This window comes from Pezoporus wallicus, unplaced genomic scaffold (assembly GCF_028554395.1).
Source record: "Pezoporus wallicus isolate ANWC-B61680 ecotype Strahan unplaced genomic scaffold, APGP_CSIRO_Pwel_v1 contig_6155, whole genome shotgun sequence".
Taxonomy (NCBI): domain Eukaryota; kingdom Metazoa; phylum Chordata; class Aves; order Psittaciformes; family Psittacidae; genus Pezoporus; species Pezoporus wallicus.
Window position 1 is genome coordinate 457511 of NW_026637610.1, and position 17017 is coordinate 474527.

General features: G+C 46.4%; 1 long non-coding RNA gene across 1 annotated transcript; it reads left to right on the forward strand.

The window, feature by feature from the left end:
* Positions 1 to 443: 443 nt before the first annotated feature.
* On the forward strand, positions 444 to 13716 carry LOC130597767 (uncharacterized). Its single transcript, XR_008971859.1, has 2 exons — positions 444 to 1158; positions 13088 to 13716. It is a non-coding gene; the product is annotated as an uncharacterized LOC130597767 (long non-coding RNA).
* The last annotated feature ends 3301 nt before the right edge of the window (positions 13717 to 17017 follow it).

Consider the following 17017-nt stretch of genomic DNA (forward strand, 5'->3'; position numbering starts at 1 on the left):
TTTAATGTGGTATTAATATAAGAGAGGAAGACCAAGAAAGTGCACAGGAAGGAAGATAAGCAACCATCAAACAGCCTTTCAGCAAACTCTGAAAATTAAAGGAGAAACCAAGCAAGAATGAGAGATGTGGGAAGGATTTCCTGGGGTCAGACTAGTTCAGCTCCGCAGACTTTCTCCTGTGGGAGTCTGTAGGACAGCCACTGTCAGGAATGCTGGCTTCTTTGACAGCAGATCTATTTCATGCCCAAAGGAAGTATTTAAAGCCTTTAGCACCTGAGGAATGTGAATTGCTCCAAGCGACAGCTTAAGCCATGTTTATCATGTGTCCAATAACTTTACTGTTACAGAATCAGCACCTAAAATAGCCTCCTGTAAAAGCTGTTTGGGAAGATCAAAGTTTCACAAAAACTGCACAAAAACTTTTTTATTTCTTTTTATTTTTAATGTGAGAGGAGTGACTTGGAATCCATGCTTAGGGAATCTGGCTTTTGGAGTCTCTGGCCTCCGTGGCACAATGCATGCATACAGTGCTCTGGGCTTTTCTTGGAGCAGAAACCGTGTTTGCAGAGTGGTTCCCTACAGCTTCCAGGATATACAGACTGCTGACTCTCCATCATTCTACAGTGAGGATAGCAGATCAGCATGGGAGTAGGAGAAAGCCAAAGGGGCAAATTCTCAACTTTTCTCTGGGTAAGGGAGCAAATCAAGCTTCAGCGGTATCTGCTGAAAGCCTCACCTGTCCAGCTAGACAGGGATGTGGAGCTCCCCACTGACAGCCATTGACCAGCCACTTCACGTGGCCACACTGCTCTTACCAACATTTCCAAAACAGCTGCAGCATTTCATGAGCCAACTACTGAGGAATTCCCGGGATGAAAGCGCTCCAAACAGCACAGGGTTTTATGACATCCACTCCTGGCCTCTCCTGACATCCAGTATTGGCTGCTCTTTCCTACTTATCCTCAACTGCTGGTGTCTTATTTGGAGCTATTTCCAATCAGCATCTGTTGGAGGTGCACACAACCCTCAAATTAGTACTAGAACTAACCAGCTACTAGAAGGGAGAGGTGCTCACAGCTGCTTTGGGATCTCCCGCACCCAAGCTGAGCCACAGATCAAATGTCTAGTTCTGTGAACTAAGCCCATTCATCTCATTATGTAAGCAGATGTTTATAGTTTATTCTGAATCTGGTGACATCCATGGTGGACATCCATGGTGGATACCATTCCACCCACTTTACACTTGGGGTGAAAAAAATCCAACCAAGCGCACTGCATGTAATAGGAAAACATGGTAAATTAACAGACCTCCTGGGAGCCTCAGCTCTGGACCAGAGAGGGCAGGCAAGTCCTATTTATTAACATATTAATGGATTCTACTGAGGGGTTTTTCTTGGGTTTTTGTTCTGTGACAAGACAGAAATGCTTGGCTGCACAGGATTGCTCAGTGCAGAGAAACAAACGTGGAAACCGAGAGGGCAGGGCAGGCTGCTGGCTGCTGGGCTCTTCTCACTATGTCTGGAGGGTTGATAGCTTACATGGTATCCCCAGTGAAGCTGGTTTTGGTGGTGCCATAAGATCAGCCATGCCTGGGGGTCTCCCCTAGCTGCATGGGACAGGAGCAGTGGGAAGCTGGAGACTGAGAGCAAGGGCTTGGCTGAACTAGTAGGAGGCTGGGAGGCAGGAGATGGGGCTGCCCAAGCAATCAGCCAAGCTTTTTAAGCATGGTAGTTTCTTTTTCTGAAGGTGTTAGTGGCAGCTTATTCAGTATTTTCTAAATCAAGAGAAGTTGTACTGCAAGCATGCCTTAAAGATCAGTCAGAACAGAAAAATGGTATACATGAGAGTGACAGGGGTTTGTGTGTACATATATGTATGTATGTGTACACATATGACTCTACATATGTACACATATGCAAGTATGTAGAGGCAAAGCATTGCAAGCCTAAGAGCTGTTAGCCGTGTCCAGCACTGCCCCTCTGCTGAGAGTGCTAAGAATGCGCTGGATGCAGGGGAAAAACCAATTCAGGAAGTTCCACTGGCTCTTTGCCCCCAGCCACTTATTCTTGCCTCTCTCCTTCAGAGTGGTTTCCCCTCCACTGTAGCAGCTGTGCTTAAACTAGCTCCCTGAACTGACTGAGATGAACATTTCTCCCATGTGCTGCTGTTACCCTGTCCATACCCTCTATACGGAACAGCAGATCACCTTTGACATGTATAGCCTAGAGCAGTAAGAGGAGAAACAGGCACAAATGAGGTGCATCAGCAAAGCTGAGGTCAGGGTAACACACTGAGGAATAACTGGTTTTCTGCATCCTGTGCAATGTCAGCATGCCAGCTGCTAGCATTTGTTCAGATAAGCTCCACCAATGTCTCATACCAGATGAAAAATGTTCAAATTAGGATGCAGTTGAGCTGATGATCATTTGCTTTTACAGGAATCATTCTGTGCCCTTTGTAAATACAGAAGAGCTGCTGAAAGGGAACTTTTAAAAGTTGTGCTTGTATTGTATGAGTGTACTGCAAGAAAGACTGGTCACCTACTCACTAGCTCCCCTGGGAAAACAACAAAGCATTTTCCAAGGGAGGCCAGAAATTATTATGTACTGAGTGGGTCCCAGTCACTCTCTTAGATGCTTATTACAAAGCATGGCATGGGGAGGGTGAACAAAGACTGAAAAGGAAAGAAAGTGGCCTAGAAAGTGGCAGGATCAAAAAGAAAGAGACATTCACACATAGACTGAGTATCTTATTTCCATAGGACACTCTGGGTACTAAAATTTGTGGGGGTTCAAGAACCTTTTGAGGGAATACCAGGAAGAAAAGTCTGCCCAGGCTATTAAAAAAAGACACACCATCTCTAACTCAGGAAGTCCCTGAGCCGCAAACCAGTGGCTCTGGTGGAGTATTTAGGAGGAATATGACTGTATACTTGACTTGTTTTTATATGGTCTATGAGCTTTTGCAACTGGCTGCTGTTGGAGGTAGATATCTCTGCTCGGGGGATCTGTTATCTGACTCATCCAGCTCTTGGAGACACTGTGCAGGAGTCACAATTGTTTTGCTTATCCTGCTTAGCTGATCTCTTACAGTAAATCTAAATTCACTCAGGCAATGCCCAGAAGGTGAAAGAAAGTGTACAAAGAGAAAAAAGGCTCCAAATGGTCAGTGAAACAAGACAGCCCACCCAGACCCTTTTGGTTGCTATCACAGACATCCAAATTTAGGAAACATATGGGCGTGGGCATATTTGGAGTCATTGACCACAGGCATGACATAGCACTGGTTACTAAAACTGACCTGGAGTTGTTTGCCTTGCAGGATATGGTAAGGAGGCTTGGATTGAATATCATTGACTAAGGTCACAAGAGTTAAGCTTGAAATAGCAGAACTTGAGAACATTTGGGATGTAAACAGGTGACTGGAGGGAGTATGTCACAAGCTTTTTGCAAGGGATAATCATTGACCAGAACTATTGGCACATAGAACCCAATCTGAGAAAGGCTTTACTGCCTGTGGAACAGTGCTGCCAACAAAAAGATTAGCTCTACATTCACTGCAAGTTAATTATATTCCCAGTGATTTGTAACTCCATCTTGCTTGTCCTCATAGATTAAAAGAATTATTAGAAGTGCTGAAAGACAGAGCTTCATTTTAGGGCTCACAAGCCAGAACAAGAGACAGACACCCCCTCTGTTGGGGTTTATGTTAGGGTGTTTAGTCATTGTAACTAAAATTGCTGTTATGTTTCCCTTTTAACCTTCTTTCCCAGGGTAAGAAAATTTATGGGCTCATATTGTTTCTTTCCCTTTTGAATCTGTAGATTTTATAAAACCTAGTTTCTGTGTAGAGGGGAAAGATCTGGAATCATGTCCTTTCTTACAAAAAGAAGCAAGAATGTGCTCAGCAACTCCCTACACTGTTTGAAGTGTTCTAGGTGATAGGCACAGATGTACTGGCCTGCCAGTGCACGCTGCTTATGGAGGTAGATGGTGTGTGGTGTGGTGCGGGGAACAGGGGAGCTCCAGCATTGCGAGCTCCTCAGGAGGACAACTGGAGACAGGTGATTGTGGAAAGGAAGGGAAGTGAGGCACAGGAGCCTAGAAAACTACTTTGTTCCACTGCTCAAAGAGCAACTTAAACATGAAGGATCTCCATTTTATCTCTTGAGATCCTATTTAAAAGAAGGGTTCTTGAACCCTCAAATCTGCATTCAAACAAATCCCTCAGGTTTGATGTGACTATTTGATGCTGCAGTGTTTCTCAGACAAACACAGGCAGCCTGAGCTCCTGGGTGAGAATTCAAGTAACTGGAAAGCAGCGGGATGCATCCTCTGCATATCAATTTTTCAGTTGGCATTGGACTTAGTGTTCCAGTTCCAAGAACTGCCACTGAAAACAAACTCCTCCTTTTGAAGAGATGGGAACTCAGATATTCCCAGGGGAAAAAAAAACGGTCTGGGGGCATAAATACAATATAGGTATAGTTTGCTTTTGCATGTAAATCACTACTGCTTTCTGCAGTCCTCACTCATTTGTAACATCCCTGTCCTTACCCACTGCTTCAGTCAAGGCAGGTCAGTGTTGCAGCTTTGCTGTGGCTTTTACCTTAGGAATGTTAAAAAAAAACAATAAGAAAAAGAAAATGAAAAAAACTCATACCCTGGCAATAAAATTATGTTGGGAAAACCCCAGTAGAGATTTAATTAATAATGAAAAATTAGTCCCTTTGCTAAGGGATCTTACTCTCTTTGAGGTAGTAATTCCTCCAAACTAACTAGCAACACTTCTTGGCAGTATAAGCTGGATCTCTATGTAAGTGTTTGTTAACAGGCTTTGAAAGTAAATCAAGTGCTTAAGGAGTTACCTGTGCTGAGCAAGGGCTCCTGAAATTTGGCAAAAAGATGGTGATTAGACTCTGGCTCTTCCAGGACCTCCAAAGCCTATCTGCAAACAGCTTTGAAATTACCTTGGATAGACTACCCACGTTAAGTCCATGACACCTTCTCTGACAAGCAATGCTATTGCACAGGCAACCCCTCCTGTCAGTCCTATACAGTTTTGGGGTGATTATACTGAAATTAGCAATCCCCATGAGCATGTTTGCCCTAAGCAAAGGTCTTGACACCCACGAAGCAGCCGATTTAAATAGTGCTGCTGAGTCTGGTTGCGCCCCATCTGCTTGCTGTCATGGGTGGGCCAAAGAGGACATGCAAGAACTGAAATTAGGAGCAGTTTGTATTCCCATAGTGGAATAAATACATTCCCATAAGGGACTGTAAACTGTGCTGTCTTTCCCCTTTTCCCCTACTGCGGATTGCTGCCTGACAGAAGCTTGTTTCTCATTTTAGTTTAGGAGGTTGTTGCAATAGACACCACATCTGGTTGCAATGATCTGCAACTTTCTTGCCCTTCTCCAGGCAGCCTTACTGAAGGCAAGTTATGCATGTACAATATGCACATCCACAGTGCTTTAGTCAGAATATGGAACCCTTTTGGCCTCATGTTAAAATACATCATCACGTGGTGAGAAACAGAATTTTGACTGGAAAGATAGGAACACAGAGCCAATATAAATATTCATTGAAAAAAATAGGAATAGCTTTCAAAATAGCTAAGCTCCCAATTTATTTCTTCCTATTTCCTGAAAATTTATCACATTTGCTTAGCTCATGGCATTTTCCTACTTATCTCTCTTTTCTCCCTGCTGACACATTTCTGTAAGAGCAGCAGGAGCTGTGTCTTGCTATATTTTGTGGGCTGCAGTAATTACTTCAATTCAAACTTGCAATTGTGTCTTCAGTGGGATTGTAGGTTAGCCCATTCTACTCTTAACAAATCTGTAGTGATGCAGGGTAACCAAAAATGCTTTGAAGTCAGAATTCGTGCATTCCTCCTTGTGTAAATAAAATGACCAGAATTGGGGTTTGGGGTTTTCTTTTTTGTTCTGAACTGGTGGCAAATTCCTCTGTATGTCTACAGAGAAAAAAAAATGACATTTTTTTTACTGCAGCCAACATATTTGTTTCACTTTTTTCTCCACCCATCTGGACTGCTCACCATCCAGAATGAGAGAGACAAGGACAAAATTGAGAGCACAGTGAAGAGCCATTGCAAGAGTGGCTTTGGAGGAGGTGACAAAGGGGGTTTACATCACACATTGTGCTGCCCATAGGGGTTACAAGGATGGGAAGCCACAGGTAGTAACAAGGGACACTCAGGTTCCTATGCACCAGGCAGTACCCAAAGAGGCGGTGGGACCTCCATCCTTGGAGGATTTTCAAAACTCAACTAGGCAAGGCACTGACTGACTTGCTGCAGCTCTGCAGCCAGCCCTGTTAGGAGCAGGAGGTTGGGCTGGAGACCTCAGAGCTCCTGTTCCACCAAAATCCTTCAGTAACTTATCTGTATGACTTTAGGATCAAGTAGTCCAATGCTGCTGTCAGGCACAATCACCATGTCTCCCAACTCAAAGCACACAACTTTGCAGACCTTTTGTTGCAAAAGAAAACCCCAACAACAATGGTTTCCTTCATAGTTTCACCAAAAAGATAACTGCTGCTCTAGCAGAAATGTTCATCTTTCACAAGTCTGATGAGTACAGATTTCTTCCAGAGAATGCACAGAAAAGCTGCTCTTTCTGCCCACGGTGGAGCTCAAAGAGCAGTTGCCTGTTCTCTGAGAGACTAAGTTAATTTAGGGATTAAGTCACTTTCTTTGTGAGCCTGTACCTTGAAGGACATCTTCCTGCCTTCTTTGCCTTTCAGATTTTTGTCCAGCTTCTGAGACAGATCCTGAAACACCCACAGATGAAACCTCCATCCTCCATTCCCCTCTATAAGCCACTTTGCCTGCAATCTCATCTCTTGAGATAGCTAAATCCCCAAAATACCATGGAGGAGGTATTTCACATGTACTTCTGTCTTGGCAGAAATGGCTACAAAGGATGGGAGAGGACTGAGGCAGCTTAAGAAGGATGTAGAGTGACGAGTAGAGAGGGGCACTGGTGAGATGCTAACTGATGGGGGCACTCAGATTTGAGAGAGTGCCTTTCTTCAGTAACTCTGTGTGGCAAGATGTCATGTCTCCCCTGGGGGGGGGGGGGTCAGGGCTCAGTATAACAAGGTTTCTTGCTTGGTTTTGCATTAGGAAACTATTGACAGGCACTATATCACTTATTGACTTGCATCTGAAAGTCCATTAATTTTGTTCTGTCACTACATTTTTATTTCCTCTGCATATCCCATATTTAGCCTGCTGATGTGTACCATTTCTGCAGCATCACTTCTCCAGATGTCAGCTTCAAACTGGAGATTGAAACATCTGGGGAGGAAAAAAAAACACAGAGGATTTGCCAGCTGGGGTGGTGTATGTGATGACAGGTTTGGAGGGGAAGCACAATAGCTTGAAGTGTTTGCTACAGTGACCTACAGCCAAACAGGTAGGGTGTTATTTACACACACTATTTACACACCTCACACAATTCATTACAGACTGGTTCCTATTGGAATTGAGTTTATTTTTTTCAGCTGAGAGTGTTAGAAACTAGATGTTATATAATGTATTTTTTGAGTCAGTGCTGCCTGTCTGGAACAATTTCTGTGGGTTAGATGAGCCCTCATGAATGCTTTCACCAAGCAGTTGGCTGGACGGTTAGAGGAACTGCCATGCTATTTTCCCAGCCTGATTAAAGTTTAGAAAAAAACCCTGTTCTAATCAAAGATAAACTGAGTGATCATGAGAAAGGAAATGCTTCTGTAACTGGTCTGTCCTGCCCTGTCATCCTGCAGCATGGTGTTTGTCTGCCTTTTCCCAGGAGAAGACCACGCACGTGGCTGATCCCACTATTTTGGGATAGTGTATATACCCAGCATTCAGTTTGATCAGAAACAAGAGAAGCTAAGCTCCCATGCCAGTGTGCTCCCATGGTCTTGTTTGAGAAGAATTGTCTCCCACGGCATGGCAAGGTGCTCCCAGGGTCCAACTTCATCCTCTGATTTTGGCACCTGGGTCTCTGCTGCCAGGAGAAACTGTGTCTGCAATGGGTTTTGGGCCTGGCTGGCCTCTAAAAGTGGAAAAAAGCTAAACTATTTTGAGGACTGCTGAGAGGAAGGACAAGGGAGTTTCAGAGCTATGGGGAAAGAGGAGGACATTGTCAAACTGGGATGTGGGACCAGTGACGTTGGATTGCAGCCACAGACCTGGGATACGGAGATATTCCACACTGAGAAAGAAATGAGCCACTGGCACTGACATAGTGGGCTACAGTAGCAAAAACCCTAGGGGATTACTGGAATTACCTGCTGAGGAGCATTTTCCCCAGCTGGTGTCTGTGGGACTGGTGTTTCCAAAGCTCAGGACAGATACCAAAGCAGCATGGCAATTGCAGACCAAAGGAAGCTAAGTGAAACAAAACGCCCCAAAGCTTCAAACTTTGTCTTTATCCATCCCAATGCTATCAGATATCAGAATTGCTTGGTGATGTGTGTGTGTACAGGATGATGTGTGATGTGTGCAGGAAAATTCCTTATGTCAGAGACCCCCTAGGAGCTGTGCACACAGCAGGCCATGTCTGGGGACTTTCCAAGTGTGCTCTTGGATTAGCAAGCAGATGTTTTTGAAGAGGTGTATGGGAAATATGCACCGCAGGCCAAATGACTACACAGTCACCTCTCATACATCCCTGAGATCAAAACCTGTCACTCGCCTTGAAAGATAATGTTATCCTGTTAGAAGTGGGGGTAACTTGTCTGGACAATTTTTAACATTCCCAGTTTCCTGTAGTTGTGATCACAGTAAAGTAAGTTTCACCCCAGTGAAATGCATAGAACCCTGGAGGATGACTTCTGTGGGCTTTTGCATCTGGGAATCCCCAGGGACTCTCTCAAGGAGCCTCTCTGCCCAAGCAGCACTGGAAACTCAGGTGCGAAGGCTCACCAGTGCTTCCAGGTTTCTCCGTGCCAGGGAGCTGTCCTTGGGGGTCTGGGGAGCAGAATGGGCACATACCTGCTGTTCTGTCCAGAAAATTCATCTAATATCACAAACTGGATGCAGGTTTTCAGCTGGTGTGGTGCCATCGCTCAGCTGACTGCATTAGAGAGCATTTCTGTGCCCCCTGGGAAGGACCAGGCCCCTATGTGAAAAGGGCCAGGGTGGAGGGCAGGGCTGTGGGGATGTTGTGCAGGACTTACACCAAGCAGGAGTTCTACATCTGTAAAACAAGCTCTAAACTCTGTATATATTTGGAGCTAAATTTAACCCCAGTCCTTCCAAACCTGTGCTCATGTAACTGGAGGTCTGCCAGACTAGCCCTCTGTACATGTGTGATATTTTGGGAACAAGCAGGGATTTTTTTTTCCCCAGAGCTTTTGCCAAAACTCAGCTTCTGAGTATGAGGACACAGCTTAGGGAGCAGGATCCTGGACAGGATCTCACTACATGGCCCAGGGAAAATAAACCTGAATGAAGCCCACTGTTGTTGGATGATTGCAGGCCCATGGCTCTCCTGGGCTTGCTGAACTGCCCAGCATCGTGGCACTGCAGACTGTGGTCAGGCAGGGCTTGGTACTGACCCTTCCTGGTCCCAGTGCAAGTTGTGAGGGAGCCCAGGATTCCCAAGCTACTCTGGGCACTAAGCCACTGGCCTCCTTCCCATTGGCCATAATCACTAGTTTGCTGGAAAATTTACAAGACCTGCTGTAGTGATACTCATGAATATAGGAGCTGTTGTAAATGTAATTTGTTTCTAGGGTTTGACAGTGGTTATCTGGGTGACTTCAGCCACCCATCATTCACAGTGGTATGACAGTGTCTCTGTGGATGGTCTCAGATTAGGCATGAGCTTCTGTCAGCAGTTGCAGATCCATCCCTGACTATCCTGCTGTTCAGCTTGTGCCAGGAAGCATGGCAGTTAGTCCCTCTGCTGTAGCATTTATTGCTGGAAATGTTGTTGTTCTCTAACCCTTTTTTCAAGGTTATTACAGTATTTAGCTTGGCTGCTGCAGTCTGCTTTGAAAGTTGTATTTCCAGCATGTGATATGGGGTAAAAATAGCCAGTGTCTAATTAGAATAATCCCTGGAGAAACGCAGATCCCTCAATTTCACAATGAGTTGTTCCCCTCACAACATGGCAGGCACATTTCAGCTCAGCGACAGTGTGTCAGGCTAGACCTCCATCAGCTGCAGAGAGGCTGTGATCAGAAAGGCCAGGGGAAAGCTCCTAAGAAAAGCCTTCAGAGCATTTCACGTCCCAGGAGACAACAGCTCCTCCAGGCTGGATGCTTAGGTAGGGTTTGGGTGACCACCACTAGCAGCTTCTGCATTTCTGTTTAGCTTTCCATTTTCTAAGCTCCTGTGTGGGTGTGTGAGCAAAATCCCCGGCCTCATCCATTGCTGGAATTTCTGGGGATTGGGCAGACTCTGGCTGCAGCATGGTGGTTTGGGGTTTAGGCTGGTGATGGTGCCGCAAATAGTGTTTTGCAAGCAGCAGCATGCAGCAGCCTGGCGGTCAGTCAAATTCCATGGGGCTATCATTATCCCATGAAACATTCCTGGGGTCTGCAGCCGGGCATGGCAGGTGAGGGCCAGCAGCGGCCTTTGGGATGCCCACCATCCCAGCTCCATCCCACAGAGGGAGATGAGTCAGGTCCCGGAGAGCAGTCCAGGCCCTCCCACAATACCCAAACCATAGCCAGAGGCTGAACTCCAGTACGGGTGATGAAGTCTAAGAGGTCTGGATGGGCTGCTGGTGCTGCTGGCACCCCCTGCTCCACATGTGGCTCCTGACGTCCTGCTAAACCCTGTGTCCATGTCCTGAGTGGCTCTGGAAACTTCTTGTTGGAGAAGATGGGAGGGCTGGGGAGTAGCTTAGCTTTTCCTCTGAAGGCCTGCCAAACCGGGCTTACCATGGCTTTGCCCAGACACACTGAACCAAGCTCTCCAGGGCTTGGTTTTGTTTCGTTTATTTGTTCAAGACTGAAAAGAGACACACAATCAAATATGTGAGGTGGGAAATTGTTTGGACATCTCCATGTGGTCCCTGGGCACTGGGAGGTGTCCTCAGCTGACCAGAACCCCTGTCCTCCAGGCCCGTGGTAAGCCCCGCATGCTCAGAGCTGTGCTGGGGATAGTGCTCTGTGTGGGACACGTATTGCCTCTCTCCCACAAACGGATGGAAATATTTCTGTTTTCCAAAATTAGTTTCCAAATGTGTTGGAATTTCCTTTCCATAGGGATTCTTGAAAATCTGGTCCTCATTGTAAAACTGAATGGCAACATTTTCCAAACCCTCTTCTCTGGAATTCGTCACCCAAAGTGGGTGACAGGTTTCAAGCATTGTTGTTCACAGGGCAGCTCTCAGGATTACACTGCTAAGAGGCTGAGGCAGGGGCTTAATGTTTACCGTATGGCTGATTGGGTTTTCATTCTGAGAATGCTTTAGCTGCTGGTTTAGAGGATGCTTCTCATCTCCACAGAGACCAGACTGCTCGGGGACCTGGATGTGTTCAATCCCATGGACACGTGCAACCCCACACGAGTCACTCTGCTTAGCATGACACCCTCTGTCTGCCTACAGACAGTTGTGCACCCAGACTACGTGAATACAATGAGAGTACTTTATAGCAAGGCAAAGTGTCAATAATCTGATTTCAGAATGACATATCTTATTTTCCATGTCTTCTGCTACCATCTGGACCTCTGGGGAAATATCTGGAGTAGCCTGGCAAATTCCCAATCACACATCTGAAAAGAGTTATTTTCAAAAGGCCAGAAAAACAACTGTTTGTGAGGGCTGATTTCGGATTCTGACTTCACTTTGAGCAGTGGGTCCTCATCAGTTTGGTTACCAGGGTCATGAGTTTTTACAATTTATGACACAACTCAAGCTCTAGACAGAAAACACAACTGCCTTTCAATATTAAGATGGACTGTTTAGTCCTAAACAACAAGGCAGATAATTTTATTTGAAGCCATGGTTACAGAAACTCTTTGTTTGAAATTATTTCAGAGAAGCATTACCTCATTGCACCAAACAACCAGCTTCAGCGGGCACCAAGGAAGCATCTACGACCAGGCCTATTTTGGGATTCTGATCCCAATGGCTTTTTTGATCAGAAGTAGGTCAGATTTTATTCCTTTTCCAGCAGAAAAATTAAGAGAAAGCTCAGATACACCAAAACCCAGAAGAAATTGTTGCTTCTATTTCTAGAAGCTCTGCCAGAGAGAAGCTGCTTTGTACTCAAGCTAACTCCTCTCCTAACTTTACCATATGATTGATGACTCAAATTATGAGGTTTTGTTTCCCATTTCTACCTGAGATTTCCTGTCTGGGCTCTTCCCAGATGCAATGAGGAAGGTTACCACAAAGATATTTATGGACATATAACTCTAGCTGCTAAATTTGTAATTGCCCAGCCCCAGGGCGGAACATCCTTTTAGCTGAATCATGGCTGTAAGAATACAGCACATACCGTGCAAAACTGGCCTCACTTGCAACACCACTCACCTACTGTGATGGCTCCTTTGCGTGATGATGTGCAACAAAATTATATTAGACTTTGTGATTGCTGAGTCTGAGTCAGCAGCACTGGGTGCCATGGTCTCTCCATCTTCCCTCGTCCCCAGTATGCCCAGCCTTGTGCTAGCACGCTCCTATCCTTCAACCACTTCTCCTTGAGAGATTTAACCCTGGGATTGCTGAGAATTCAGATTACCTAGAGCATTTTTCCTTGGAAATGTCCATTTAGAATCAGCAGCAGCAGTCTCACTGCATTGCAACAGCCTGCATATGAGCCAGAGGGTTATATATGATCTGCGTGTAAGATGCTGAAGGTGAATCTCAGCTGAGCACCAGGGCTAAAGTGCTGGCTTATGCTGGAGATGTTCCTGGTCAAGGAGCTCTGTCTCAATAGCCTGGGATCCCTCCTGCATGCCCCTGTTCAAATGCCAGTAGGGCTGATGGAATGAGCCCAAAGGATATGTGCAGACCTGTGACTTGGACCGTTACCATGTGGATCCATTGAGCAAGATACCAAGTCACCTTTGCTAATCAACCTCAGTTGTAACTAGATCCAAACTCTCTCCACAGCAACCGCATGGAAAGGATGATGGTGGGGATTGGGCCATTTCCAGAAAGGAGGACTACACACATCCCAACCTAAGAAGGCTTGGATGGCTCCTGTGTTCTGGAGCAGGAGGCCTGGTCCAGGAGATATGAGCACAAGTGTGCCTGAGCTCCCTGCCTGCAGTGCCTGTGTCCTTCATCCCTGGTGTCTGAGCTGTCAAATCCGTCCACATTCCTGCCCTAATCCACCCTCAGCAGTGCTTGCTGCTCCTGCCAGAGGCATCTGTGACCCTCATCTCAGGAGTGCACCGTGGCAGAGAATGATGCACTCGCTTGGTTGGGTGGCTGTCCCACTCCCATGGATGCTGCAGGGACCCAGCATGGGTGACCACAGCCCCGTGCTCCTTCACCAGTATCCCTGCTGCAACAAGGCAATGTTCATGGCCAGGGTTAGGTGTGAGCACTTTTATTCATGTACAAGTAGCCACAGCTGAAAGAGCAAATGCTTGGGGAACAGAAAGGGTCCTCTTGCTGCCAGAAAACCACATCTGAGTTCATTTACCACTGAAATGCCACAAATGATCATCTGTGCAGTCATTAGGCAGCATTGCAGTCAGCATATCAGCTCGTTGATGATTAAATAATTCCAGCTGATTCTGAGCCTACCAGTGTGGTGTGTGCAACTGTGAAAGAGCATAGGGCCACTGGAGTGAAATCCTGCTGTCTTGTCCCACCAGCCTGGTGGGAAAGGCTATGAGGACCCAGCTTGCTTACAACATTTGAGTTGAAATGATGGCGGCCCTGTGGAAGAAATATGCCTATATCCATTAGCAGTGGGATCCTTTCCAGCTCTTGGAAAGGCTGTCTCTTGCAAGAGGCAAGTCATTATACTGGAGATGTCATGGACATGAGGATATTCTTGGTTCCTCCCTGTAAACGTGGCCGCAGGGATTGCAGACACCACATAGGCGTTTTCCGGCACAAGGCCGTGCAGGAGGCTGAGAGGAGAAACCATACTGCTGGCAGTCATGCTGAAGCCACAGGTTGTGAAGAAACCACATAACCAAAGGCTGGCCTTGAGAAAACATCCAGATCACCTCCCCCTGCAGCCAGAAGCCACCACTGACCTGCTCTCAACAGACACTATTTTTTTCTGTGAGCTCGCACAGACCCATGGGTTTCTTCTCCTTGGTAAACCTATGATATCCCCAGCAGGGAAACCTTGCCACCCCAAACTACTCCTGGGATCTCAGCTCCCAGCTGAAAAGTATCTGAATAGTCCTATGCCCTGGTCTTTCCTACACTTTGCCAAAGCATGATGGACCTGAGAGCATACCAGGAAGGATCTGCGGGTGCCAGTATGAAGGTGGCATTGTATTGAGCAAAGTTTGTCCTTTTTGCCTGATTCCCTTACTATAAATAAACCTAAGAGCTGAAGGATAGCTTTGTCCTTGTTCCCCCAATGTCTTCCTGTAGCTTTTTTAGACAAGACTTTGTGTCTCTTGATCCCAGGGAGGATAATCGCTTCCATTGCTGTTGGCAATGGGAAGAGCTGGCTGCCCTCAGTGCTCAGTAGCTTGAGGCTGAGTATTCTCTCCATTCCCTTGGAGAGAGCAGGAATTATTTACTGAGGGAAAGATCCTCATTACAGCTGGAACATGTCCCAGGGACCAGTGACCTCGAGAAAAAGCAAATCTAATGATGAAACCAAAAGCAGAGGTGAAAAGGTCAGCCTGGTGATGGGGTGCTTGCCCAAGCCAAGCCCCATCACTAACGGTTGATATGCTGCTAGGCTCAGGGACAGCTGGAGGAGCAGGGGCAGTGTGTGTGATATCGGGGCTTGTGCCCCAGCTCCAGTCCTGTGCTCTGCAAACAGGAAGCTGTCGAGCTGCTGCTGAATAAGTCATTTTGGGGAGTTTGTACCAAACTGGCTTTCAACTCCTGAATGTGTAGGAAGGAAAAAGCTGTGAATACGCCTTTGTGACCAAGTTTGGCACCAGCTGCACTCTGCAAGAGGGACAAGAATGTGGCCATTTAGAGGGGAGTCAGCTGCCCTTTAAGAAATTAAATGATCCCTTTCCTGCAAGGCTTTATTGAGGGGTGAATAGGAACGGGACACTGAGCAGCTTCTTTCTCTTGCTGGTGCAGAGGGCTGCGATCCAAGCTGTGGATGCTGGAGCACAAGGAGAGACCCCACCCCAGGGAAGCTGCACAGCCCAGCAATGAGCCCATCTGTCTGATCCCTCTCTGCAGCCTGACTGCTCCAGGAGGAATCGGACTGGGGCACTGCCCAGTGAAGCTCCAGATCTGCCCTTTCCCGGAGGATCATGAGTGCCCTGCAGTGATTTCATTGGGACTCCAGCAAAACATCTGTCCATCTCCTTCACAGGGCTTGAAGGGGTTTTGGAAGTGAGCAGTTTGGAATGTTTTGCCCTTTTCTGAAACAATTCCCCACCCAGTGTTTGAGAAGTTTCTGTACATTACATTAAAAATGGACTGTGTCCAAACATTTGTGGGGTTGGTTTTTTTTTTTGGAAAGGCTTAGATATTTGTACAGATCTTTCCTTTGTGGACAAGGAAAGAGGCTTTGTTGCAATCTGGAATGAAGACACGCTCTGTTTTATCAAATCCTCTGGGAGGCTGGCCTTCTGCTCTCTGTCTAGTTGAAGCTTTGCCTATATTCACTGGTGCGATTGTCACATCCAGTAAAAGAGGGAACAGGTCCCTGGGGCAGACAGACTTGCCCCAGCCGAGGCTCCAAGAGGACAGCTTGGTCACGCGTGTACCCAGAAGTTTTCCAAAGAGTGACTTAGGAGTTTTCTGAATCACTGGCTTTGAGACCTCACAAGTCCTAAAGCAGTAGGAAGCTCCAGATGATTTCAGATTGCTTCACGTGCCAGGAAAAAGGAAAAACAAGCAAGGCAGATATTCGTAGGTTGGCTAGTGCTAAACTGTATCGCTCCACTGGGATCAGTTGCTCCAAGTGGAGACTTCTTTTGTAAGAAATATTGTAATAAAATAAAATAGATGCAGGGGTCTTGGGTGGGAGTCAAGATTAATAATCGCTTTCTTCTCGGGTTTCATTCCTTTCTTGTCTTCCCCCTGACTTGGCATAAACACAATATTGGATAAAAACTTTGCTGGCAGTTTCATCTTTCTACCAATAGCTGCAGAAGGTCTGGAAAGACAGAGACAGCTCCTCCAGTGCTTCCTCACTGCAGTCAGCAGGAGCTTCTTTAGCTTCTGCACCAAAAAGTCTGCTGGAAAGTGGGGTGTCTTTACAGCTCAGTGTGTTATGACAGATGTTTGTAGGCTCACTATTGATGGAATTTAATTACAAATAATCTTTCTGTTCCTTTTTGCATAGTGCCAGTGTTTCAGTGTACAGGATGCATCCAGCATCCCATTCTGGATCCTTGGTAGAGGGGAGAGGCAGAGAAACTGGAGAGCCCAGCGAAGGGCCACTGAGATGGCTGAGGAGGAGAGGCTTTGCTCACCCTGGAGAATGAGGTGAAAGGGATTGAAACACACCCTGCATGGCTCATGGGGGACAGAGAGACCCTGCAAGGGCAGGAGGCCACCACAGTGACAGGGCAAACCAACTGGACATGAAGACAGGGCTCTTCTCTGTGACAGCAGCATAGGCCTGGGGCAGGACCCAGAGAGGTGGTGGGATCTCCATGCTTGGAAGTCTTCAAAACCCAGCAGCAAGGCCATACTCTAGACATACCAGAGACAGATTTCATAACACCTTTGGAAGCTGATAACCACCTCCTCTTCCTTGTTTCCTATTTCAACCTGAAAAATCAGGAATAGCACAGAAGGACCAACCAGCAAAGCAGTGATAAACTGGGAAGAGGAGCCAGCTTTCCAGCTGTACTTATTCCCAATTTACCAGGCAACAGTGGGAGACTGATAAAGTTTAGACCAGAACCCATGAAATTAGATTGTTTG